The sequence below is a fragment of the Haemaphysalis longicornis genome, unplaced genomic scaffold (assembly GCF_048455015.1).
Source record: "Haemaphysalis longicornis isolate Haplotype H1 unplaced genomic scaffold, Haemaphysalis longicornis Haplotype H1 scaffold_6, whole genome shotgun sequence".
NCBI classification, from domain to species: Eukaryota; Metazoa; Arthropoda; class Arachnida; order Ixodida; family Ixodidae; genus Haemaphysalis; species Haemaphysalis longicornis.
This window is the reverse complement of record NW_027526407.1, coordinates 53,062,043-53,077,197: the sequence shown is the minus strand read 5'-3', so window position 1 is coordinate 53,077,197 and position 15,155 is coordinate 53,062,043. Positions and strand designations below refer to the sequence as shown.

General features: G+C 46.0%; 1 long non-coding RNA gene across 1 annotated transcript in view; it reads left to right on the top strand.

Annotated features, from left to right (window-relative positions):
• The first annotated feature begins 1,330 nt into the window (after window positions 1–1,330).
• LOC144142678 (uncharacterized) overlaps window positions 1,331–15,155 on the top strand; it is a 39,903-nt gene continuing 26,078 nt past the window's right edge. Inside the window, exons 1-2 of the long non-coding RNA XR_013317030.1 lie at window positions 1,331–3,533; window positions 9,422–9,543. This is a non-coding gene — a long non-coding RNA (uncharacterized LOC144142678). The remainder of the gene's footprint in view (window positions 3,534–9,421; window positions 9,544–15,155) is intronic.

Here is a 15,155-nt window from a genome sequence, read left to right as displayed (position 1 = left end):
CTTCGAGAGCAAAGATAAGGTGAGAGGCTATTCTGGCATACCCATCTGTCTCTGACTGCTCGATATTATAAAAACTTGGACATTGGTATGTTTTTCTTTTAATAGGCCAGGAACTCCGAGGCTTTGTTAAATAAAATGAAATGATAACAACAACGCCACTGATTTTTTAGACTACCGGGACCACCTGTAGAAAAAGTGTTCTGGCTGTTAAGAACAAACTAACGAGGAAAAGAATTTTAAAACATGTAACATAATCATTTAGGCGTGGGTGTTTAGAGCTGCTCGGTTGACCCTGGCTCTTTACACTTTAAAGACCGTCCATACTCTTCGCTTCCACCGCATAAGCAGCCGTTATCGCGATGAAGGGGGTTTAGTACACCTTTACGACTTTTCATCCAGGGTAGCCGCCGGGTATATCTGATTGGGAACTACGTAGCTGGCGACACGCGTCAGCACTCTCAACTTTTTTAAAGACGATCGTCTTTTTTGGGCTACTTGAACGGGAAAATTTTGGTCTGTCTGTCTCTCTGTCTGTCTGTCTGTCTGTCACTCGATTCAGCCAGCCGGCCGAAGAGAAACAATTGCTTATATACTCTATATAGTCTTATATATATAATCTTATATACATATGCTTATATAATCTTATATACTCACAGCAAAATCTTAACGTCTAAGTCCGTTTTTAACTTTAATACTTGTCAACAGTGTTGAACAAGAACAGGAGATTACGCAAATATAAGGCAAACATTCAACACATAACTGATATTTGGAGCATTGTTTTAATAAAAATTTACGGAAGCTTGGTTTTTGCGATAGCAAATGAAATACTACACCAAGTGCAGCCTGCTGTTGCCCGCGCTACCTAGCGCAATTCTAAAAAATCGAACGGCCACAGCAACAAATGATCCACTCGGTAGGTTTCGCGTTCCGCTGGAAACGCTCGTTGAGTGGGGCAACGTGGTTCTATAAACGTTGTAGTAGGGCGCCTCGATTCACGCGCGTCTCCGCAGTACGGCGGCGCTGGCATCGAGGCACCCGGTTTGGAGCAGTGGAACGCGGTGAATTTTAACTGACTTAAGCAAACCTCTAGCGTGTCATCTTGGAAGGAACGAGACGGGAGAGGAACAGCATGAGTAGTGAGTGGAAAAGAGAAGGGAGGCATTTACTTCGCAGGGGCGCCAGTCGACTATCATCATGCGTCGACATTTGCATCCTAAGGAGCAGATACGCGGCCAATTTTTACACAACCTCTCACCGCAGCAGAGATAGGGTGCGTCACGCTCACCCGCTCTTGAGTTTTGAGCGGGAACAATAGGACCGCCGACAGCAGTCTCGGCGCTGCAATGATATGGCCGCTACATACGGCAAGCTCCCTGAGTTCAACCCCGAGGGTGGAAATTTCGATGTGTTTCTGGAACGCTTCGAGACGTACGCCGAGGCTAACGACATCACGGGAGACCAGAAGCGAGCTGTCTTTTTGATTGCACTCCCCGAGGAAGTCTACTCCAAGCTTCAGGCCTTGCTTTTTCCGAAGACGCCCCGTCAAGCATCCTTCGAAGAGGTTTCAAGCGCACTAAAAAATTACTACAGCCCGAGGTGTTCCGTAGTGTCTGCAAGGTACCGGTTCAACCGACGAATGCAGCATCCAAGCGAGACCATTACGGATTTCATCATGGGAATGAGACAAATAGCTGTCCATTGCGAGTTCGGCAGTTTTCTACAGGAGGCATTGCGGGACAGACTTATCGTTGGTCTTCGAAACGAAAGCATTCGAGATCGCCTCTTGGCGATGCCTGACGCGGAAGCCTCTTGGGAACACGCCTGTCACATAGCGAAAGAAATGGAAGCCGCGGGTGAAGAAAATGCGAAATATGTTCGGCTGCTAGTTAGTCCTGCACGGCCTTCGACTAGCACCGCCAATATCGCGGTACCACAGTTGGACACCAGTGTCAAAGTGAAAGCACCTGCACCTCCCAAGCCGAAGGTGCAAATGACAATGCCTCACAGAACTAAGCAAACGCCTGAACAAGGTGGAGCATGGTCGGAGACCAGTGTCAAGGGTGAAACGCCTACAGCTGCCATTGCCGAGGTGCCAATGACGACGCCTGACAGAACTAAGCAAATGACTGAACAAGGTGGACGACGGTTGGAGACCAGTGTCAAGGTTGAAAGACCTACAGCTCCCATGCCGGAGGTTGAAATGACAGTGCCTGACAGAACTAAGCATACGACTGAGCAAAGTGGGCCACGGTCGGATACCAGTGTCAAGGGTGAAACTCCTACACCTGTGATGCCGCAGGTGCCAATGACAATGCCTCACGGATCTAAGCAAACGACTGAACAACATGGAGCATGGTCGGAGACCAGTGTCAAGGATGAAACACCTACAGCTGCCACGCTGGAGGTGCCAATGACAATACCTGATGGAACTAAGCAAACGACTGAGCAAGGTGGGCCACGGTCGGTAACCAGTGTCAAGGTTGAAACAGCTACAGCTGCCATGTCGGAGGTGCCGATGACAACGCCTCACGGATCTAAGCAAACACCTGAACAAGGTGGAGCACGGTCGGACACCAGTGTCAAGGGTAAAACTCCTACAGCTGCCATTTCGGTGGTGCCAATGACAACGCTTCACGGATCTAAGCAAACGACTGAACAAGGTGGAGCACGGTCGGAGACCAGTGTCAAGGATGAAACGCCTACAGCTGCCATGCCGGAGGTGCCAATGACAATGCCTCACGGAACTAAGCAAACACCTGAACAAGGTGGAGCACGGTTGGACACCAGTGTCAAGGGTGAAACTTCTACAGCTGTGATGCCGGAGGTGCCAATGACAACGCCTCACGGTAAGCAAACAACTGAACAAGGTGGAGCACGGTCGGACATCAGTGTCAAGGGTGAAACTCCTGCAGCTGCCATTTCGGTGGTGCCAATGACAACGCTTCACGGATCTAAGCAAACGACTGAACAAGGTGGAGCACGGTCGGAGACCAGTGTCAAGGATGAAACGCCTACAGCTGCCATGCCGGAGGTGCCAATGACAATGCCTCACGGAACTAAGCAAACACCTGAACAAGGTGGAGCACGGTTGGACACCAGTGTCAAGGGTGAAACTCCTGCAGCTGCCATGTCGAAGGTGCCAATGACAACGCCTCACGGTAAGCAAACAACTGAACAAGGTGGAGCACGGTCGGACATCAGTGTCAAGGGTGAAACTCCTGCAGCTGCCATTTCGGTGGTGCCAATGACAACGCTTCACGGATCTAAGCAAACGACTGAACAAGGTGGAGCACGGTCGGAGACCAGTGTCAAGGGTGAAACGCCTACAGCTGCCATGCCGGAGGTGCCAATGACAATGCCTCACGGGACTAAGCAAACGACTGAACAAGGTGGAGCACGGGCAGAGACCAGTGTCAACGGTAAAATTCCTACACCTCCCATGCCGAAGGAGCTAAATACAATGTCTGACGGAACTACGGAAACGATAGAACCACGTGGGAAACACCAGCTGAGTGAGAGCGTCCCAGATACGCGTAAGCGAAATTTTCCTCTATGTTGCCAGCACAGTCATAAAGTGCCCACACGCGCGGGAATGACGCGTTTCCGTGTGTGTTTTATCTCTCATGAAACTGCTTTGACAGCGATGAAGAGCACTCATGAAGTCTTTAGGACTGGTTTTTGAGACGAAAAAAAATGTGCGTGGAGTCGCATCGTACTGAGAGTGTCGGGAGCAGGAGAATCTTTAGTGATGTGTTACTTTTAACTATGATGGTGCTGCCGTGTACCTCGCCTTCTTGCTGATGTTCATACCATTCATTACGTTGCAGGGGCGGCGGGTGGGGGAGTTGTTGAGTTGAAATACCTAAATTACTAAGACCACAGGCAGCTTGTTGTTTAGCTTTGTGGTGTTTATTTTTATATCGATGTAGCTGACGGAGTATACGGACGGTTCGAAGCGTGGCCATAGGGGGTGCCAGTTGATTTTCATAGTTTTTCACTGCGTTGAAGGAAGCGTCAAGGACTGCGTAATGGACGGTAACGCTGTCGACGATAGAGGTGGAGAATGGTGTATTTTATTTACTGTTTCGAGATAGCCATTGGAGTTGGATTACGAGTTCGATTCGGTTGTGAGTTCACCAAGGCGCACAGAAAAGAAGCAGCAGCAAACTATGTGGTCAGCGGGGGAGGGGACCTGTCATAGTTTGAAAAAAAGATTTTGAGGGGTTCCAGTAAAAGCAGATGGCGAGACGAGTTTCTTACATAATCATTTGTGTGTGCTAGTGGCGGCCCAGCAGTTTTTCTGGGGAATAATGCAAGTACATTTTTATTGCCTCGTAACAATATTTTCTACATGCCTCTGTGATGTGACTTAGAGAAATACGACGTATGGAGACGTGTCAGGTAGCTCCTCGATTTGCAACATCCCACGGGCAGCTTTCCTCGAGGATATTCGGACCATAAGCTAGCGATGAATTGGAACAAACTTGGGTCTAGGAAACCTTAGGTCTGGGGAAACCTTGTCGCTTTATTCTGTGTAAAGGTCTAAAAATGTCTACATTTTTTTGTCTGTCTGTCTGTCTGTCTGTCTGTCTGTCTTCCCGTCTGTCACTCCAGTCAACTGCCAGCCAAAAGTTGACACAAAGATTTAACGTTAAGTATATATAGGCAAAACCGTTTACAAACTGCTGAAACCGCTGGCATGGCCCACACTATTAAAAAAGGTTGTGGCATTTACTAACGGAACACTAACCTATTACTTCTCACATCATCCATTAGGTACTTACTAACGGGTGGTAGTAAGTGTAGCATTCGTAAGTCGACTAACCGAAGCAGGTAGTGCACATGACTACCTTCAGCATGAATGTCCTAGTAAGTAAAACTGCCCTTATCTACTTGCTTTTACTAACTGGCCATGCATAATCTAGTAACAAGGGCGTCCTTAATCTAGTGTGTACACCGTAACCTTTTTGACACACTTTTTGGCAGAGAAGGGTGTAAAAATGTTGACCCATGGCACACACTAAAAAGAGAGTGCGCTTGTGAATACCCTAAAGTAAGAGTGTGGACAGCGCAGCACGACACAGATATACTACAACACGCACTTATCACACTTAGAAGACAAATAGATTCAGAAAATCAACGGGATGCTCGGGGAAAGCGAATTTAATTACCTTAGAAACACATCTGCTCTTTCTTTTATAGCGAGTAGCAGAAAGTTCTCTGATGGGTCCTTTGGCTTGTCTCAAAAATGAAACATTTGAGCGATTATTTTAGAATTATGCATATTGTAACGACAACGTGAGATGAAATGTTGCTTTTGATGAAAACCAGCACCGATGCCTAGCCTTTTACCCAATGGGCGGAGGAAGCGCGCCAGCTCGCACGCGTCCGCATTCGACATCAAAAAGAAATCAATGCAGAGAAGTACAACAAGGTCATACAAGAAGTACAACAAGTACAACGTCGAGTATCGACGAGGCGACCTTGTGTGGGTTTAGGCGCCGATTCTACGCCGAGGACTTTCAGAGAAGCTGCTTCGGCGATACTTTGGGCCTTATCGTGTTCTTCGCCATCTGTCAGATGTTGACTACGAGGTCGTACCCGAGGACACAACAGCACGTTCTTCACGACGGAGGTCGGATCCAGCAGTTGTCAGCTTATTTGAGTCAGCATATGGATTTGAAAAAAAAAACATTTTATCGTCAGGTGGAGTAGGAAAATGATGTAGTTATTACATTCAATAAGTCAGAATTGTATTAGTATCAATTAAAGTTACTAAGTGCACGGTCTAGACTAGTGACAATAGCATTTCGGTCCATACTCACTGGCAGTACCCACGTAGCGTTCTGTAGGGTAGTAAAGTTCCTGAGGAGTTATTAAATACAACGCGTTACAATCTTTTTTACAAGCATTTCTGTTAAGAGAGCGTACGTGTCCACATTACGCAGGTCCAAAAAAACCTCGGGAATGTCTGAGGCAACAGATATCAGTACACAGCCAAAAGTAGCAGCGTTCGTTTTACTAACAGGACACATTGGATTTGTTTTTACGCAGTCAAATGAAGAAAACAACGAATCAGGAAAGAAACTACGTGGAAAAGAACTACCAGATAGGTCGCGAGCAGTGTGAGCGTAAACTGAGAAACTCTCACTGCATTTCACTGGCAAAAAAAGAACGAGGACGACGACTAAGCACACAGGACGCTGCAGCTAGATGTAAACTGAAATTTTACTTTACGGTCATCAGACATAGAAAGATAACATACACAACACCTTTTCCCGTCACTTCTAGCAGAGTCCTTCAATGCTTCTACTCACCACCGCACACCCGCTAAGCTATGTATCAGGCATGCGCCCTCGTAAAAAGCCTAACTGCTTTCCTGTGGGAGCCATGGAAGGCGTGCTCACACAGTTATCTGAAGGAAATAAGGAACAAAGTTAAAGAAAAGGCAGCTATGTCAACCAGGCTGTGGCCTAGTTTACTATCCTACACGTGGGGAAGAGGAGCAATGAGAAAAAAAAGATGAAAGTAGTAAAAGAAGGGGAAGGTAAGGACAGAGCGTAAAGAGGTGGGGCCAGTGTTTCGGGACTATAGATGATAGAGTTCACTGACTTCATATACACACTCTTTTCTGCACAGTCTTCTGTGCAGGTTGGTTGTTTTTGGTAGCACAGAAGCGCTTTTGTCCCCTTGTGGGTAGAATACGGAGAAGGCCAGTGGTCCAGGCTCTTCTCCTCAGACAACCGCCACCGAGAATCCAGCTTCCATGAAGTTGGGGAGAGTCGCCGTCTTGGCGATGAAAACATTTGCAGTGGCTTAGCTCGGCTATGCCAGGATATACGTAGTGTGGGCTAACGTTCAGCTAGGTGTTCTTAGGTTTCCTGGTTGTCTAGGATTAGCTGATTATCATGCTTACTGTTGCTAAAACTATTTCCGAACCAAGCCAATGCAATCCAATGCAATCCAGTCCAGTCCGGTCCAGTCCAGTACAGTCACTGCTCCTCGCGCATGGCTCCTCCCGCAGTACGGCTCTCCAGCGGCTCCGGTGCAGCGTCAGACTTGGCTACTACGCAACGGAGGCGGACTGCTAGGCACGCGCTGGCGCCAGTGCGTCTGCCGCGGCTATGACATCACTCCTCTGGAATACGCTAACTGGCGAATGTGCACTAAATTTTCTACACACTCGTACTCCAATTGGACTGGATTTCAATCCAACACAATCCAATTTATTCCAAGTCAATACAATCCAGTCCAATCCCATCCCATACACGCCAAGCCAAGCCAATCTGAACCGATCCAAACGAACCCAATGCTCCTCGCGCTTGCGCAGAACGGCCTTTCACGGCACACGCAAAACTGCTCAACCTCGGCCAGTGCAGCTTAAGCTACAAAATGTGGACACTCGCAGAGAGCATAGCGTATGCATGTCCCCGGTGTGTCACAGACTTCACGCGCCTCACTGTCTGCCAGTCCGATCAAATACGAGTAAGCATTTGTGAAGGCGACTCCCAGCCAGAGATAGCAAACAATAGTTGCATTAGTCCGTGGGAGCCTAATTGCAGAGGACGCTGAAGATGCTGGTCCAGGGCCTTAATACGAGAGTCCATTGTTTGCTGATTCGCTGTAGATATTATAGGGATCGTTAATCTCCTGTCGGGTTCGGTCACTTTCATACCCTACCACATTTTGCCACAAGTGAACTGAGACGGGCTAGTTGGTGCATGATGCCACTTAGAAAAAACAGCGCAAAAACGATACGACAGGGAGTAACAGCGCAGTGTTTGTCGTTACTTTCTGTCGTATCGTTTTTGCCGCTGTTTTTTTTCAAAGTGACATCATCATCATCATCAGCCTATCTACGCCCACTGCAGGGCAAAGGCCTCTCCCATTATTCTCCAATTACCTCGGTCCTGTGCCAAATGTGACCTATTTATCCCCGCAAACTTTTTAATCTCATCTGCCCATCGAACTTTCTGGTGCCCCTTGCAGCGCTTGCCTGGTCTGGGGATCCACTCTGTTACCCTCAATGATCAGCGGTTATCTTGCCTTCGCAGTACATGCCCTGCCCACGTCCATTTCTTCTTCTTAATTTCTAGTAATATGTCCTTAACACGTGTTTGTTACGTGACCAACTCCGCTCTCTCCTAAGTGACATTTTGCCATTAAGCACTGGGACGCACCTAGGGCCCCACTTACGTGGGCGGTCAGATAGTGGTGGTGGTGTGGCTTATCAAAAATACGCATACCCACTTTGGGGGATTGGGCAATAACAGTTTGTTTTTTCATGAAAACGAATTATATGAGATAAAATAATAGAGCAGAAAAAATATTTAGTGTGTAGAGGCAAGAGAAATAGGGAAAAAGAAAGAGATAGGATAAAATAAAATAAAAGTAAGCGTGATCGGAATACTTCTAGCTTGGCAGACTAGCTGTCTCCGAAATGAATGAATGGATGGCGGGACAAACATCCTTATAGCAGTGGCCTAGCTTTGTGCCCCCAAACGATAAAAGCACCGGTAGAGTCAATGGCAGTCCAAGCCATCGCAGTGCCTCCAGCCACCTACTTAGATAATTAGGGAATCGGCGGCAAAAAAGGAAAAAAGTGTTCATTAGATTCAATTTCGTTGCAAAAGAGGTCAGCGATAATTCGCACGAGAGAGTTTGAAAGAGACTTCTTTTCCAGCAGAACCTGAGATCTTCGAGTTCAGGAGAAGTGTGGAGCGCGTGATCAGACATGTGTTGGGTCAATAGGTATTGGCGATAACGGGATAGCAACACGCATGCGAATGTGGGAAGCACCTCTGCAATCGGTAAAGCCAAAGTCAATTTAGCTAACTTATCAGCTAACTTTAGCTAACTTATCAGGATTCATAGAGGGTTAATCCATACTGGCCAGGCCACCAAACAAGCCTTATCTCCCGCACACGAGTATCAAAGAATAAAATGTTTTAAGCATAGGATTAACGCTTTTTGAGGAAAGTCATGCATCCGGAGAGTCCATGAGCAACATTACTGAAGGTCGCGGGGTGGCCCCCTCAGCGAGCCTCCTGTGTGCTTTTTCTTCGTCGTCCTCGTCACGTTTTTCCTCTAGTGAGATGCAATAAGGAAAGAATCAACTAGCCCAACGTCCTGCTTTAACTGTGAAAATCTCAATTGCATTAATCGTGGAATGACTGAAATTGGAGTAGTGAATGAGCGGCGTGCGGTAGAGAGAAGAGAGACCTGTACATTACAGGGGCGGCAGAAGGCTATCAGCTTTAGACAAATTTAGAAGCTAACTAAGCAGATACGGGGCCAAGTTTCTCTTCACATACCAATTAAGTGTTCAATTTAAGAACATGTTGCACAAGCCAATAGATGTTTCAATTGTTCAAATATATTCTGCGGTTGTTTTTAAACGCTGAGATATTTTTTATTTCAGCACTGCACGGAAAGAAGCCCAGACTTTCCGTACCTGAAGATACCGGTCACAGCTCCAAGCAAGATGTGCATGATCAGCGCAACTCCACCTACAATCCCAAAGACAACTCCTTCACTTGTCGGGTACTGTTTTTCTTTGGTTACTTGAAGTTTTCTGGATGTACTTCGACGCTTCTTGCCTTAAAGTTTCAAGGTTTTCGGACAGTGGCGTACCGCATTTTTTTTTGTTTACCAAGCCTCTGACCTGCGAGATTGAACTAATCTAGAGGTGACAAAAGAAGCTACGGAAGTTACATAATTAACACTTGCGATCGGGAGGGCACAAAGGGGAATATTCCGGGCTCACTGCAAACGTCTATTCGTCCATGGGGGACACCCAGCAGACGTATAAAGAGAATTTATGGCTGGGCAAAATATGAGGGCCACATGTACCTAAAAGTGCCATGAAGACGAAAGACTACCTTGGTCAGTTTTAAACAACTAGTCTTTGGTAACTCGCTCACGGTATTCCAGCCACGAAAAGCAATTTTCAACTAGAACCAAACGAAAAAGTAATAAAAAACTTCAACTTTCGCACTGCAGGACGTCAACAGTGCCATAAAACAGGGGGATAGTGGGGCTCTTCATTTTACAGTCTCGCACTATCCGCGGACCGTGCAAGGGTAGTCCGAGGATTCGCCACTCCATAGAAATATATACAAAAGATAAGACGAATGCCGGAGTGCTTCCCGCCCGAGGAGTTTGCGGTGAGTCCGAGACCGAACATGGAAGAGACTCACTAAAAACATATCTATGAGGGTGAACTGTACGTTATCAATGAAGTGGTGCGAACCAAACGGAACCAAAGGCCCCACTACAATTGAAGTTTGCGATAAAGTTGGTATTATTGTCATAACGACAGAGCATATGGTTGCATATATATATATATATATATATATATATATATATATATATATATATATATATATATATATATATATATATATATATATATAGGGAGTAGTAGAATTTTGAAGATGGTAGAGAACACAAGAGAAGAAAAACTTCGAACAAGGTAAAAGCACGATTGTGGCCTACGTTTCAGCAAAGAGAACTTGCTTGTTTTTCTTAGAAAGCAAGTTCTCTTTGCTGAAACGTAGGCCACAATCGTGCTTTTACCTTGTTCGAAGTTTTTCTTCCCTTGTATATACAGTAATACCGCGTTAACTCGAACTCGCATATCTCGAAAAATCGGCTAAGACGAAATTCTCCGGGGCACCGAACATTTTCCTATACGTCCCATGTATATTTTTCCCTTTATCTCGAAGAATTTTTGGGTCGGATTGCGGATAACTCGAAATATTGACTGGGAGTGGAACGAAAATTCCGCCGCCGGACCATTTCACAAGAATCGCGCGATGCTGCCACGCCTGAAGTCCGTCAATTTTTTTTCTTATTTAGCCGCGCTCAAACGGCTCAAACGGCCACTAAACGAGCGAGCTCAAAACGGCTCGTTCAAACGGCCACTAACGTAGGGGACGGCGGAGACGACGGCGATGACGAACCACCTCGAGAGGTGCCGACATCTTCTGAGAGGAGAAATTTGCTGCGCTTGCTTCGAAAAAAGGTCGAGTGCAGCGGCGGGGAAGATCGACTGATGCGATGCGTCAAGCAGCTGGAGGACGCCTTCCTAGGCCCGAGTACGACCGCAAAGCAGACGAGCATTAGGCAGTTTTTATCTGCTAAATAAAATGGCAGTGCGGCAAAAACCAAGTCTCTTGTATGTTATTTTTTTCTCTTTGTACGACCGCAAAGCAGACGAGCATTAGGCAGTTTTTATCTGCTAAATAAAATGGCAGTGCGGCAAAAACCCAAGTCTCTTGTATGTTATTTTTTTCTCTTTTAAACCTGCACGAGAAGAAAGATTAGAAACTGCCGCTGAAGAGCCGGTAAGTAGTAGTGATTTTTCTGAAGAGCGCTCATTTTTCCCGGCGATTAGCGCAACTTTGCTTATCTCGAAAATCCGTTTATCTCAAAATTTTTCCTGGTTTTTACGACTTCGAGTTAACGAGGTATTACTGTATATATATATCTATATATACGAAAGCAAGTCTTTTTGCTGAAACATTGACAATAATCGTGCTTTTACCTTGTTCAAAGTTTTTCTTTTCTTATATATATATATATATATATATATATATATATATATATATATATAGATATAGCAGAAGGAAATTTGTCGCTGTAGCCGCGTACCGCCGTGGGTACTGCCATATCAGCGAGTGACGGTCCTCGCCCACTTGGCTTGGCTAGGCACATGGCTTCTTCTTGAACTTGAAGCGAAATTCAAACGCGATTGTAACATTTTCGTTGCTCGTTCAGCAGAACGCTTTTAAATATTTCTTGACAAATGAACCTTGTTTGCACTTTATTTTTATAATTCACTACATAAAATAACCTTTTCACAACAAAATTGTTGCTTTTTTTGAAGTCACACACAACTTTTCAGCCTGTTCGTGAGTTATTGCAAGGAGAAGTGGAACGTGCCTGCTCGTGACATGACGGAACGCTCGCTGAAGCGCTGCTCTTTTAGCCAGTGGCGTCAGATTTCCCTGTAGTATATGTGTGTATGAAACTCTGTGGGACAGAGCACTCTTTTTCAAGCCAAACTTGCAATTTGTCTTCGTGTTTTTTTTTAACAAGCCATTATTGTCAGCCTGCGCGACTCAAATGGTGAATAGAATCTTGACAGAGCCAAAGTCAAGATTCTACGAACTATGAACTACAGCTCTACGAACTACGCATCGCAGCTCACTTAAGAAAGTTTTCATTGAAAACACTGCTCTTACAAACTTTTCAAACACCGCGAGTGTCAATGTTTCATAATAAACTTAGTTGTTGGGATGCTTAGTTCTTTGGGATGCTTATTTGTAGGAAGCGGTTGTTGGGATGCTACAAATGCGTTTTTAAATAACCTCCGAAGGAGCACCATCTCGTATTGCGGTGATGGTGTCTTTACACTTTTTTCAAAAGATAGGGTTCGAGAATGGCGGAACAGAACCAAGCACGTCGCCATAAGCAGTCCATTGGGACAGCTATGGTTGACGGGGCTCTGCGATAGCAGGGCGTTCAATAACAATCTCTGGAACAAAGCTCCATTCACCCACAGGTGAATGAATACATCCCTTGGGCGAACTACAATTGATTAGATATGAAAGTTATTTGGCTGTATCCAGCCCACTTTCGAATGTGTGCGTGGGGAAATTCCGTTTCCCTGTGGTGATACAAGCCAGCCACTCCCCGTACGCGCCCAGTGCCATCTACTGGCTTGCTTGGAACACTCATTGTATTGTTTTGAGTAACTGCTAAAGCACCCTCCCTGTTCTGCCTTCGAGACTAAAGGGTAAAACACCGGATTAATGCACCAACACTCTACCCAGCAAACCGCGTTACGTGCTGCAGATATCCAGAAGATGTAAGCAATCGACATTGCAGATGTCCAGGAGACGTACCGTTCGGGTCAAAATTAGAGATATTCAACGTTGCTACAACTACAAACAATCTATCCAAAGCACGCGAAGGATAACGTAGAATGCACCTCTCATGGTACTTTTATTTACTGTTTACGGGATGTTACCTTAGTGGTACAGCTTGTGAATATTGTAGTGGTACGCATGCAAGAAGTATATGTATGTCTATTCTTCATTGTTTTGCTGTATTTGGCACAAACAATATTTTGTTTTGTCTATGTCTATAGGTACGTGCCCCAGGAGTGCCAAAATTTTGCAAGGCCGCGAGATTTACTTCAAGTTAAAAAACCTTTTCTTGGATCAATTCTACCAATTTCTTCCGTAAATAAGGCTGGTCTGGTATTTTTTAAGGGTGGTATTGGGTCGGGCGCGGCATATCAACCCATTTAATTAACTTACTGCGTCCCACCGGGAGTGCTTGGCTTGTACAGTCGTCCACGGGATTAACTGGAGCATCACATTTAACTTTAACGTTGAATAACTCAAATACTCCAAACAAAAACTGTTCTAAGCAGTGTGGAAAACTTTAGAGCCCCTTAAACTTGACAGAAATGCAGCAATGGTGACTAAACTACCTTATACCAAAGCAGGAGGAGACGATAAGTGGGTAAAGCGTTGCTCTAGCTAAGCCTGTAAACGACTGTACCTATATCGGAAAAATGTATCGCGCGTATTGAGTGTGGTAAACAATTTCTAAATGAGAGACCACGAGGCACTGATGGAAAGTAGGTATGGGGGCGAGGGCCCTAATTCTCCCAGTAGGAACTCCGGCAGTCTTGAGGTCCTATTTACAGAGTGTACCCAGTCCGGTCAGTCAGGGTCACTTCAGATGCACTGAATGGGTGGGCGATCTTTCAGTTTAGGGCATAAGCCCGTCCGAGTAACTCAGACGACGTGCTCAACCAATCGTGTGCGTTTTTGTACATGCGTACACATTCAGCCAAGATGTGAAACGTGAAACACGCACGTCAGAACTTAGCACTGAACCAGAAGCCACTACTTGTGAAACACTAGTGATGACCAGGTGCAGTTAAGAATTCAGGTGGTTTGCGGAATGCGCTTCGTCTGGAAGGATGCGGTGTTGGATGGATCTGGAATCCGTTGGGCAGTTGAAGTGAAAAACGGTAGGGTAGACATCCTTGTGTGGGAGTAGGCCGAGAACGTATAAGTGAATCGACAGAGTGCTGGTAACCCATCTGAGGAGGAATGGTGCAAAGCAATAGTAACTACTCGTACTCCTCAAAGAACGCGAAAGTTGTTTGTTTGCTTGATAGATAGGTTCATCAGATTTATTTCAAGGTTTACATAAAAATTCAAAACCGAAAAAAAGGCGTAAGGTGTTGGAAAGATTAAAAAAAGCTAACCAGGCTCTCCTAAACGAACAATTTTAGAGACGAAATCCTTTCTCGCGCTACTAAAAGCCGAAAATTTTGGTTTGTCGGTCTGTTCCTTGATTCAGCCTACTTGCGAGAATATAAAAGAAATCTGAAGCAATAGGCCTACACAGACAAAACATTTACAAACCAATAAACATTGTATCCTACTTTATACTTGTCAATATGGGTGAGCAAAAAGGCCTCAATAGGCACATTTGAGGCAAACCATCAACAGATAACTGCTTCTAGGCGGTGTTCTATCAACTGTAAATAGATGCGCGCTGCTCCCGGGCTATGACGCGTGAGCAGCGGTACGTGGGAAAATTGAATTGACTTGAGCAAACCTCCGCTAATCTTATCGTGGGAGAAGCGAGACGAGAGGGGAGAGCGGTAGAGAGAGAGAGAGCAAACATCTTTATTGAGTCCGGCAGCTGGGACGCAGCCTAGTCGTCGTGTCGGGCCGCCACTCGTCGTCGGCTCCCTACTCATGCATTGCCTCCAGTGGAGGCAGCAGTTTCGGGGCGCTGGCGTTCGAGGGCCCCCAACACCTGCTGGACGGCCGTATGTTGTATTTCGTAGTCCTTGTCTCTGGTCGCACTTGCGAGGAGCGGCGGGAGCATTTTGGCTGTATTGGCTTCACTGGGGTGTAGTCTACAGTCCCACAGAATGTGAGATGCTGTGGCTCTGTCCTTCTTACACAACACACACACGTCGCTTGGGAACACTTCTGGACAAATGTGTTTGGCTATCACCGGAGTCATTAGCGCATTAGTTTGTAGTTGTCTGTACACGACCGCTTCTCGTCTCGTCAGACGAGGGTGCGGTGGTGGGAAGGTCGGGCGGTTAGCTC